Consider the following 13,469-nt stretch of genomic DNA (forward strand, 5'->3'; position numbering starts at 1 on the left):
ATCTCTTTAATTGCGCCAGGTCCATCTAATCCACGAAGTTGTTATTATATAACATCGTCATAAAGTCCTCGGGCGTATGCGCGGGGTCGACGTTGCTCACAACGATCTTCGGCTTAAGCTCAGATAGAAAGATAAAATTGGGACGTTTATGTTTTTTGGCAATTTTAAAAAATTGTAACAGAATAAATATTTTTTTTGCATAGTCCTGATACACGGTTTTCTTCTTTACCGACTAGTAAATTTAGCCAAAAACGAAGTTCGACTTGTAAAAGAACCGTCCTCATAGGTATTGATGGTTACGTCTTAGTAGAGCGCTGCTACTTAGCTTAATTTTGCTGTTTTGCGATTTGATTTAACAAAGAAAGATATCGAGTTAACTTTTTAATAATACTAAAAATACCGAATACTAGAAATATGACTTACTAAATACTAAGTACCAAATATACTGAATAATGGAAATTGGGTATTTTTTTAGCTGTTTTATAAGTAACGCGTAAGTGTTTTTATGGGTGAATGGCCACTCTATTCGACCTGCTGCCATCTGTGCAGTCGGAATCGGACCATTGCAGGGGCATGATCTACAATGACAGCGTTAAAATTACAACTGCGATGGAACTGATATGGAATTCTATTGTTGTTTATTGTTCTTAAAACGCCGATTTATATTTGCCTTGATATGCCTTAGAGAATATCCATATTGGATATTGGATTCTTGCCTTCCTCGTCGATATACAGCTCGATCATTTCGTTCGGTCAGAGGTCCGTCACGAGATCGGGATCGCAAGGATCCACAGGGTTGCGATTGACGATAGAGTGTCGTTTATCGCAACCCTGTGCATAATGATAAAGCATTATTAATGTCCAGGATTCAAGCACTGCTGCCTGTCTCGATGTGTAGTACACTCGCCTCAGAAAGTCTCATGAACCGTGGCTGGTCTGTCCGCACTGTTGGCAGTACCTGTACCTGCAGTCCATAATCTTATGGTCGAAACCAAGACCCTCTCAGCAGTTTTTCTATGGCACTTGCACTGTATTCTCTAGGGAAATTAATTTAAATTTAATCTCTTTAATTGCGCCAGGTCCATCTAATCCACGAAGTTGTTATTATATAACATCGTCATAAAGTCCTCGGGCGTATGCGCGGTGTCGACGTTGCTGACAACGATCTTCGGCTTAAGCTCAGGGGTCTGCTTGATTTCAAGCCCGGCCTCACCGAAATTTTTATTCGCCATCACGCGCTTGAGTTCTACTGATGACGGGGTACGAATAACGGCACCGCCACGCGCCAATCATCTGACCTCATGCACTCGGACTCTTAGTGCAGGAGCAATTTCCTTTCGAACCTTCTCCGCCAGCTGCTTGATTCTCTGGTGTATCCGACCTTCAGATGCCACCAAAAGTACACAATCTTTGAGCACTACAGGGATATTAGATCTCTGCTATCTTCGTTGATATACAGCTCGATCATTTCGTTCGGTCAGAGGTCCGTCACGAGATCGGGATCGCAAGGATCCACAGGGTTGCGATTGACGATAGAGTGTCGTTTATCGTTTATTTAATCTCTTTAATTGCGCCAGGTCCATCTAATCCACGAAGTTGTTATTATATAACATCGTCATAAAGTCCTCGGGCGTATGCGCGGGGTCGACGTTGCTGACAAAGATCTTCGGCTTAAGCTCAGATAGAAAGATAAAATTGGGACGTTTATGTTTTTTGGCAATTTTAAAAAATTGTAACAGAATAAATATTTTTTTTGCATAGTCCTGATACACGGTTTTCTTCTTTACCGACTAGTAAATTTAGCCAAAAACGAAGTTCGACTTGTAAAAGAACCGTCCTCATAGGTATTGATGGTTACGTCTTAGTAGAGCGCTGCTACTTAGCTTAATTTTGCTGTTTTGCGATTTGATTTAACAAAGAAAGATATCGAGTTAACTTTTTAATAATACTAAAAATACCGAATACTAGAAATATGACTTACTAAGTACCAAATATACTGAATAATGGAAATTTGGTATTTTTTGAGCTCTTTTATAGCTAACGCGTAAGTGTTTTTATGGGTGAATGGCCACTCTATTCGACCTGCTGCCATCTGTGCAGTCGGATTCGGACCATTGCAAGGGCATGATCTACAATGACAGCGTTAAAATCACAACTGCGGTGGAACTGATATGGAATCCTATTGTTGTTTATTGTTCTTAAAACGCCGATTTATATTTGCCTTGATATGCCTTAGGGAATATCCAAAAGATCTATTTAAACTTTTTTTTTTTGATAAAGCATTAATGTCTAGGATTCAAACACTGCTGCATGTCTGTTTAGATTCCGAATAGTTCATATTTTCATGTACTAGCTGTGTAAAAACATAAAATGTTCTAGTTCTTTTACACCAAAATAAAATTACATTTTCCGTGTCCTACAGGATCCTCCTGGCTCTGCGGGTCTATCGATGCATTGATGCGCAGGTCCTGCCAGAAAATCTGCCAAGCCTGCGGACTGGCCTCCAAGTCCGTGAGCCGATTGTGGTGGATCGTCTGGTTCTGCGAGTTGGATCTGTCGATGGATTCCTTGGGCGATTGAGATGGCTGTTGGTGTTCCCGTTGCTGCAGAGGGACTCCTGTCCGTTGATCCTCGAGTGGTGCTTTGGGCGAGTGACCACTTGCGCCGTTACAAATTTCTTGCGTTGAGACCTCCAAGGGCATGCGTTTACGGTCACTATGTTCTGCATACCTGGACCCGAAATCAGATTCATTACGAGATTCTCTGGTGTATCCGACCTTCAGATGCCACCAAAAGTACACAATCTTTGAGCACTACAGGGATATTAGATCTCTGCTATTTTCGTCGATATACAGCTCGATCATTTCGTTCGGTCAGAGGTCCGTCACGAGATCGGGATCGCAAGGATCCACAGGGTTGCGATTGACGATAGAGTGTCGTTTATCGTTTATTTAATCTCTTTAATTGCGCCAGGTCCATCTAATCCACGAAGTTGTTATTATATAACATCGTCATAAAGTCCTCGGGCGTATGCGCGGGGTCGACGTTGCTCACAACGATCTTCGGCTTAAGCTCAGATAGAAAGATAAAATTGGGACGTTTATGTTTTTTGGCAATTTTAAAAAATTGTAACAGAATAAATATTTTTTTTGCATAGTCCTGATACACGGTTTTCTTCTTTACCGACTAGTAAATTTAGCCAAAAACGAAGTTCGACTTGTAAAAGAACCGTCCTCATAGGTATTGATGGTTACGTCTTAGTAGAGCGCTGCTACTTAGCTTAATTTTGCTGTTTTGCGATTTGATTTAACAAAGAAAGATATCGAGTTAACTTTTTAATAATACTAAAAATACCGAATACTAGAAATATGACTTACTAAATACTAAGTACCAAATATACTGAATAATGGAAATTGGGTATTTTTTGAGCTGTTTTATAAGTAACGCGTAAGTGTTTTTATGGGTGAATGGCCACTCTATTCGACCTGCTGCCATCTGTGCAGTCGGAATCGGACCATTGCAGGGGCATGATCTACAATGACAGCGTTAAAATTACAACTGCGATGGAACTGATATGGAATTCTATTGTTGTTTATTGTTCTTAAAACGCCGATTTATATTTGCCTTGATATGCCTTAGAGAATATCCATATTGGATATTGGATTCTTGCCTTCCTCTTCGATATACAGCTCGATCATTTCGTTCGGTCAGAGGTCCGTCACGAGATCGGGATCGCAAGGATCCACAGGGTTGCGATTGACGATAGAGTGTCGTTTATCGCAACCCTGTGCATAATGATAAAGCATTATTAATGTCCAGGATTCAAGCACTGCTGCCTGTCTCGATGTGTAGTACACTCGCCTCAGAAAGTCTCATGAACCGTGGCTGGTCTGTCCGCACTGTTGGCAGTACCTGTACCTGCAGTCCATAATCTTATGGTCGAAACCAAGACCCTCTCAGCAGTTTTTCTATGGCACTTGCACTGTATTCTCTAGGGAAATTAATTTAAATTTAATCTCTTTAATTGCGCCAGGTCCATCTAATCCACGAAGTTGTTATTATATAACATCGTCATAAAGTCCTCGGGCGTATGCGCGGTGTCGACGTTGCTGACAACGATCTTCGGCTTAAGCTCAGGGGTCTGCTTGATTTCAAGCCCGGCCTCACCGAAATTTTTATTCGCCATCACGCGCTTGAGTTCTACTGATGACGGGGTACGAATAACGGCACCGCCACGCGCCAATCATCTGACCTCATGCACTCGGACTCTTAGTGCAGGAGCAATTTCCTTTCGAACCTTCTCCGCCAGCTGCTTGATTCTCTGGTGTATCCGACCTTCAGATGCCACCAAAAGTACACAATCTTTGAGCACTACAGGGATATTAGATCTCTGCTATCTTCGTCGATATACAGCTCGATCATTTCGTTCGGTCAGAGGTCCGTCACGAGATCGGGATCGCAAGGATCCACAGGGTTGCGATTGACGATAGAGTGTCGTTTATCGTTTATTTAATCTCTTTAATTGCGCCAGGTCCATCTAATCCACGAAGTTGTTATTATATAACATCGTCATAAAGTCCTCGGGCGTATGCGCGGTGTCGACGTTGCTGACAACGATCTTCGGCTTAAGCTCAGGGGTCTGCTTGATTTCAAGCCCGGCCTCACCGAAATTTTTATTCGCCATCACGCGCTTGAGTTCTACTGATGACGGGGTACGAATAACGGCACCGCCACGCGCCAATCATCTGACCTCATGCACTCGGACTCTTAGTGCAGGAGCAATTTCCTTTCGAACCTTCTCCGCCAGCTGCTTGATTCTCTGGTGTATCCGACCTTCAGATGCCACCAAAAGTACACAATCTTTGAGCACTACAGGGATATTAGATCTCTGCTATCTTCGTCGATATACAGCTCGATCATTTCGTTCGGTCAGAGGTCCGTCACGAGATCGGGATCGCAAGGATCCACAGGGTTGCGATTGACGATAGAGTGTCGTTTATCGTTTATTTAATCTCTTTAATTGCGCCAGGTCCATCTAATCCACGAAGTTGTTATTATATAACATCGTCATAAAGTCCTCGGGCGTATGCGCGGGGTCGACGTTGCTCACAACGATCTTCGGCTTAAGCTCAGATAGAAAGATAAAATTGGGACGTTTATGTTTTTTGGCAATTTTAAAAAATTGTAACAGAATAAATATTTTTTTTGCATAGTCCTGATACACGGTTTTCTTCTTTACCGACTAGTAAATTTAGCCAAAAACGAAGTTCGACTTGTAAAAGAACCGTCCTCATAGGTATTGATGGTTACGTCTTAGTAGAGCGCTGCTACTTAGCTTAATTTTGCTGTTTTGCGATTTGATTTAACAAAGAAAGATATCGAGTTAACTTTTTAATAATACTAAAAATACCGAATACTAGAAATATGACTTACTAAATACTAAGTAACAAATATACTGAATAATGGAAATTGGGTATTTTTTGAGCTGTTTTATAAGTAACGCGTAAGTGTTTTTATGGGTGAATGGCCACTCTATTCGACCTGCTGCCATCTGTGCAGTCGGAATCGGACCATTGCAGGGGCATGATCTACAATGACAGCGTTAAAATTACAACTGCGATGGAACTGATATGGAATTCTATTGTTGTTTATTGTTCTTAAAACGCCGATTTATATTTGCCTTGATATGCCTTAGAGAATATCCATATTGGATATTGGATTCTTGCCTTCCTCGTCGATATACAGCTCGATCATTTCGTTCGGTCAGAGGTCCGTCACGAGATCGGGATCGCAAGGATCCACAGGGTTGCGATTGACGATAGAGTGTCGTTTATCGCAACCCTGTGCATAATGATAAAGCATTATTAATGTCCAGGATTCAAGCACTGCTGCCTGTCTCGATGTGTAGTACACTCGCCTCAGAAAGTCTCATGAACCGTGGCTGGTCTGTCCGCACTGTTGGCAGTACCTGTACCTGCAGTCCATAATCTTATGGTCGAAACCAAGACCCTCTCAGCAGTTTTTCTATGGCACTTGCACTGTATTCTCTAGGGAAATTAATTTAAATTTAATCTCTTTAATTGCGCCAGGTCCATCTAATCCACGAAGTTGTTATTATATAACATCGTCATAAAGTCCTCGGGCGTATGCGCGGTGTCGACGTTGCTGACAACGATCTTCGGCTTAAGCTCAGGGGTCTGCTTGATTTCAAGCCCGGCCTCACCGAAATTTTTATTCGCCATCACGCGCTTGAGTTCTACTGATGACGGGGTACGAATAACGGCACCGCCACGCGCCAATCATCTGACCTCATGCACTCGGACTCTTAGTGCAGGAGCAATTTCCTTTCGAACCTTCTCCGCCAGCTGCTTGATTCTCTGGTGTATCCGACCTTCAGATGCCACCAAAAGTACACAATCTTTGAGCACTACAGGGATATTAGATCTCTGCTATCTTCGTCGATATACAGCTCGATCATTTCGTTCGGTCAGAGGTCCGTCACGAGATCGGGATCGCAAGGATCCACAGGGTTGCGATTGACGATAGAGTGTCGTTTATCGTTTATTTAATCTCTTTAATTGCGCCAGGTCCATCTAATCCACGAAGTTGTTATTATATAACATCGTCATAAAGTCCTCGGGCGTATGCGCGGTGTCGACGTTGCTGACAACGATCTTCGGCTTAAGCTCAGGGGTCTGCTTGATTTCAAGCCCGGCCTCACCGAAATTTTTATTCGCCATCACGCGCTTGAGTTCTACTGATGACGGGGTACGAATAACGGCACCGCCACGCGCCAATCATCTGACCTCATGCACTCGGACTCTTAGTGCAGGAGCAATTTCCTTTCGAACCTTCTCCGCCAGCTGCTTGATTCTCTGGTGTATCCGACCTTCAGATGCCACCAAAAGTACACAATCTTTGAGCACTACAGGGATATTAGATCTCTGCTATCTTCGTCGATATACAGCTCGATCATTTCGTTCGGTCAGAGGTCCGTCACGAGATCGGGATCGCAAGGATCCACAGGGTTGCGATTGACGATAGAGTGTCGTTTATCGTTTATTTAATCTCTTTAATTGCGCCAGGTCCATCTAATCCACGAAGTTGTTATTATATAACATCGTCATAAAGTCCTCGGGCGTATGCGCGGGGTCGACGTTGCTCACAACGATCTTCGGCTTAAGCTCAGATAGAAAGATAAAATTGGGACGTTTATGTTTTTTGGCAATTTTAAAAAATTGTAACAGAATAAATATTTTTTTTGCATAGTCCTGATACACGGTTTTCTTCTTTACCGACTAGTAAATTTAGCCAAAAACGAAGTTCGACTTGTAAAAGAACCGTCCTCATAGGTATTGATGGTTACGTCTTAGTAGAGTGCTGCTACTTAGGTTAATTTTGCTGTTTTGCGATTTGATTTAACAAAGAAAGATATCGAGTTAACTTTTTAATAATACTAAAAATACCGAATACTAGAAATATGACTTACTAAATACTAAGTACCAAATATACTGAATAATGGAAATTGGGTATTTTTTGAGCTGTTTTATAAGTAACGCGTAAGTGTTTTTATGGGTGAATGGCCACTCTATTCGACCTGCTGCCATCTGTGCAGTCGGAATCGGACCATTGCAGGGGCATGATCTACAATGACAGCGTTAAAATTACAACTGCGATGGAACTGATATGGAATTCTATTGTTGTTTATTGTTCTTAAAACGCCGATTTATATTTGCCTTGATATGCCTTAGAGAATATCCATATTGGATATTGGATTCTTGCCTTCCTCGTCGATATACAGCTCGATCATTTCGTTCGGTCAGAGGTCCGTCACGAGATCGGGATCGCAAGGATCCACAGGGTTGCGATTGACGATAGAGTGTCGTTTATCGCAACCCTGTGCATAATGATAAAGCATTATTAATGTCCAGGATTCAAGCACTGCTGCCTGTCTCGATGTGTAGTACACTCGCCTCAGAAAGTCTCATGAACCGTGGCTGGTCTGTCCGCACTGTTGGCAGTACCTGTACCTGCAGTCCATAATCTTATGGTCGAAACCAAGACCCTCTCAGCAGTTTTTCTATGGCACTTGCACTGTATTCTCTAGGGAAATTAATTTAAATTTAATTTCTTTAATTGCGCCAGGTCCATCTAATCCACGAAGTTGTTATTATATAACATCGTCATAAAGTCCTCGGGCGTATGCGCGGTGTCGACGTTGCTGACAACGATCTTCGGCTTAAGCTCAGGGGTCTGCTTGATTTCAAGCCCGGCCTCACCGAAATTTTTATTCGCCATCACGCGCTTGAGTTCTACTGATGACGGGGTACGAATAACGGCACCGCCACGCGCCAATCATCTGACCTCATGCACTCGGACTCTTAGTGCAGGAGCAATTTCCTTTCGAACCTTCTCCGCCAGCTGCTTGATTCTCTGGTGTATCCGACCTTCAGATGCCACCAAAAGTACACAATCTTTGAGCACTACAGGGATATTAGATCTCTGCTATCTTCGTCGATATACAGCTCGATCATTTCGTTCGGTCAGAGGTCCGTCACGAGATCGGGATCGCAAGGATCCACAGGGTTGCGATTGACGATAGAGTGTCGTTTATCGTTTATTTAATCTCTTTAATTGCGCCAGGTCCATCTAATCCACGAAGTTGTTATTATATAACATCGTCATAAAGTCCTCGGGCGTATGCGCGGTGTCGACGTTGCTGACAACGATCTTCGGCTTAAGCTCAGGGGTCTGCTTGATTTCAAGCCCGGCCTCACCGAAATTTTTATTCGCCATCACGCGCTTGAGTTCTACTGATGACGGGGTACGAATAACGGCACCGCCACGCGCCAATCATCTGACCTCATGCACTCGGACTCTTAGTGCAGGAGCAATTTCCTTTCGAACCTTCTCCGCCAGCTGCTTGATTCTCTGGTGTATCCGACCTTCAGATGCCACCAAAAGTACACAATCTTTGAGCACTACAGGGATATTAGATCTCTGCTATCTTCGTCGATATACAGCTCGATCATTTCGTTCGGTCAGAGGTCCGTCACGAGATCGGGATCGCAAGGATCCACAGGGTTGCGATTGACGATAGAGTGTCGTTTATCGTTTATTTAATCTCTTTAATTGCGCCAGGTCCATCTAATCCACGAAGTTGTTATTATATAACATCGTCATAAAGTCCTCGGGCGTATGCGCGGTGTCGACGTTGCTGACAACGATCTTCGGCTTAAGCTCAGGGGTCTGCTTGATTTCAAGCCCGGCCTCACCGAAATTTTTATTCGCCATCACGCGCTTGAGTTCTACTGATGACGGGGTACGAATAACGGCACCGCCACGCGCCAATCATCTGACCTCATGCACTCGGACTCTTAGTGCAGGAGCAATTTCCTTTCGAACCTTCTCCGCCAGCTGCTTGATTCTCTGGTGTATCCGACCTTCAGATGCCACCAAAAGTACACAATCTTTGAGCACTACAGGGATATTAGATCTCTGCTATCTTCGTCGATATACAGCTCGATCATTTCGTTCGGTCAGAGGTCCGTCACGAGATCGGGATCGCAAGGATCCACAGGGTTGCGATTGACGATAGAGTGTCGTTTATCGTTTATTTAATCTCTTTAATTGCGCCAGGTCCATCTAATCCACGAAGTTGTTATTATATAACATCGTCATAAAGTCCTCGGGCGTATGCGCGGGGTCGACGTTGCTGACAAAGATCTTCGGCTTAAGCTCAGATAGAAAGATAAAATTGGGACGTTTATGTTTTTTGGCAATTTTAAAAAATTGTAACAGAATAAATATTTTTTTTGCATAGTCCTGATACACGGTTTTCTTTACCGACTAGTAAATTTAGCCAAAAACGAAGTTCGACTTGTAAAAGAACCGTCCTCATAGGTATTGATGGTTACGTCTTAGTAGAGCGCTGCTACTTAGCTTAATTTTGCTGTTTTGCGATTTGATTTAACAAAGAAAGATATCGAGTTAACTTTTTAATAATACTAAAAATACCGAATACTAGAAATATGACTTACTAAATACTAAGTACCAAATATACTGAATAATGGAAATTTGGTATTTTTTGAGCTCTTTTATAGCTAACGCGTAAGTGTTTTTATGGGTGAATGGCCACTCTATTCGACCTGCTGCCATCTGTGCAGTCGGATTCGGACCATTGCAGGGGCATGATCTACAATGACAGCGTTAAAATCACAACTGCGGTGGAACTGATATGGAATCCTATTGTTGCTTATTGTTCTTAAAACGCCGATTTATATTTGCCTTGATATGCCTTAGGGAATATCCAAAAGATCTATTTAAACTTTTTTTTTTTGATAAAGCATTAATGTCTAGGATTCAAACACTGCTGCATGTCTGTTTAGATTCCGAATAGTTCATATTTTCATGTACTAGCTGTGTAAAAACATAAAATGTTCTAGTTCTTTTACACCAAAATAAAATTACATTTTCCGTGTCCTACAGGATCCTCCTGGCTCTGCGGGTCTATCGATGCATTGATGCGCAGGTCCTGCCAGAAAATCTGCCAAGCCTGCGGACTGGCCTCCAAGTCCGTGAGCCGATTGTGGTGGATCGTCTGGTTCTGCGAGTTGGATCTGTCGATGGATTCCTTGGGCGATTGAGATGGCTGTTGGTGTTCCCGTTGCTGCAGAGGGACTCCTGTCCGTTGATCCTCGAGTGGTGCTTTGGGCGAGTGACCACTTGCGCCGTTACAAATTTCTTGCGTTGAGACCTCCAAGGGCATGCGTTTACGGTCGCTATGTTCTGCATACCTGGACCCGAAATCAGATTCATTACGAGATTCTCTGGTGTATCCGACCTTCAGATGCCACCAAAAGTACACAATCTTTGAGCACTACAGGGATATTAGATCTCTGCTATCTTCGTCGATATACAGCTCGATCATTTCGTTCGGTCAGAGGTCCGTCACGAGATCGGGATCGCAAGGATCCACAGGGTTGCGATTGACGATAGAGTGTCGTTTATCGTTTATTTAATCTCTTTAATTGCGCCAGGTCCATCTAATCCACGAAGTTGTTATTATATAACATCGTCATAAAGTCCTCGGGCGTATGCGCGGGGTCGACGTTGCTCACAACGATCTTCGGCTTAAGCTCAGATAGAAAGATAAAATTGGGACGTTTATGTTTTTTGGCAATTTTAAAAAATTGTAACAGAATAAATATTTTTTTTGCATAGTCCTGATACACGGTTTTCTTCTTTACCGACTAGTAAATTTAGCCAAAAACGAAGTTCGACTTGTAAAAGAACCGTCCTCATAGGTATTGATGGTTACGTCTTAGTAGAGCGCTGCTACTTAGCTTAATTTTGCTGTTTTGCGATTTGATTTAACAAAGAAAGATATCGAGTTAACTTTTTAATAATACTAAAAATACCGAATACTAGAAATATGACTTACTAAATACTAAGTACCAAATATACTGAATAATGGAAATTGGGTATTTTTTGAGCTGTTTTATAAGTAACGCGTAAGTGTTTTTATGGGTGAATGGCCACTCTATTCGACCTGCTGCCATCTGTGCAGTCGGAATCGGACCATTGCAGGGGCATGATCTACAATGACAGCGTTAAAATTACAACTGCGATGGAACTGATATGGAATTCTATTGTTGTTTATTGTTCTTAAAACGCCGATTTATATTTGCCTTGATATGCCTTAGAGAATATCCATATTGGATATTGGATTCTTGCCTTCCTCGTCGATATACAGCTCGATCATTTCGTTCGGTCAGAGGTCCATCACGAGATCGGGATCGCAAGGATCCACAGGGTTGCGATTGACGATAGAGTGTCGTTTATCGCAACCCTGTGGATAATGATAAAGCATTATTAATGTACAGGATTCAAGCACTGCTGCCTGTCTCGATGTGTAGTACACTCGCCTCAGACAGTCTCATGAACCGTGGCTGGTCTGTCCGCACTGTTGGCAGTACCTGTACCTGCAGTCCATAATCTTATGGTCGAAACCAAGACCCTCTCAGCAGTTTTTCTATGGCACTTGCACTGTATTCTCTAGGGAAATTAATTTAAATTTAATCTCTTTAATTGCGCCAGGTCCATCTAATCCACGAAGTTGTTATTATATAACATCGTCATAAAGTCCTCGGGCGTATGCGCGGTGTCGACGTTGCTGACAACGATCTTCGGCTTAAGCTCAGGGGTCTGCTTGATTTCAAGCCCGGCCTCACCGAAATTTTTATTCGCCATCACGCGCTTGAGTTCTACTGATGACGGGGTACGAATAACGGCACCGCTACGCGCCAATCCTCTGACCTCATGCACTCGGACTCTTAGTGCAGGAGCAATTTCCTTTCGAACCTTCTCCGCCAGCTGCTTGATTCTCTGGTGTATCCGACCTTCAGATGCCAGCAGAAGTACACAATCTTTGAGCACCGCTAAGATATTGGATTCTTGCTTTCCTCGTCGATATACAGCTCGATCATTTCGTTCGGTCAGAGGTCCGTCACGAGATCGGGATCGCAAGGATCCACAGGGTTGCGATTGACGATAGAGTGTCGTTTATCGCAACCCTGTGGATAATGATAAAGCATTATTAATGTCTAGGATTCAATCACTGCTGCCTGTCTCGATGTGTAGTACACTCGCCTCAGACAGTCTCATGAACCGTGGCTGGTCTGTCCGCACTGTTGGCAGTACCTGTACCTGCAGTCCATAATCTTATGGTCGAAACCAAGACCCTCTCAGCAGTTTTTCTATGGCACTTGCACTGTATTCTCTAGGGAAATTAATTTAAATATAATCTCTTTAATTGCGCCAGGTTCATCTAATCCACGAAGTTGTTATTATATAACATCGTCATAAAGTCCTCGGGCGTATGCGCGGTGTCGACGTTGCTGACAACGATCTTCGGCTTAAGCTCAGGGGTCTGCTTGATTTCAAGCCCGGCCTCACCGAAATTTTTATTCGCCATCACGCGCTTGAGTTCTACTGATGACGGGGTACGAATAACGGCACCGCCACGCGCCAATCATCTGACCTCATGCACTCGGACTCTTAGTGCAGGAGCAATTTCCTTTCGAACCTTCTCCGCCAGCTGCTTGATTCTCTGGTGTATCCGACCTTCAGATGCCAGCAGAAGTACACAATCTTTGAGCACCGCTAAGATATTGGATTCTTGCTTTCCTCGTCGATATACAGCTCGATCATTTCGTTCGGTCAGAGGTCCGTCACGAGATCGGGATCGCAAGGATCCACAGGGTTGCGATTGACGATAGAGTGTCGTTTATCGCAACCCTGTGGAAAATGATAAAGCATTATTAATGTCTAGGATTCAATCACTGCTGCCTGTCTCGATGTGTAGTACACTCGCCTCAGACAGTCTCATGAACCGTGGCTGGTCTGTCCGCACTGTTGGCAGTACCTGTACCTGCAGTCCATAATCTTATGGTCGAAACCAAGACCCT

The sequence above is a fragment of the Drosophila suzukii genome, chromosome X (genome assembly GCF_043229965.1).
Source record: "Drosophila suzukii chromosome X, CBGP_Dsuzu_IsoJpt1.0, whole genome shotgun sequence".
In the NCBI taxonomy this organism is placed as follows: Eukaryota; Metazoa; Arthropoda; class Insecta; order Diptera; family Drosophilidae; genus Drosophila; species Drosophila suzukii.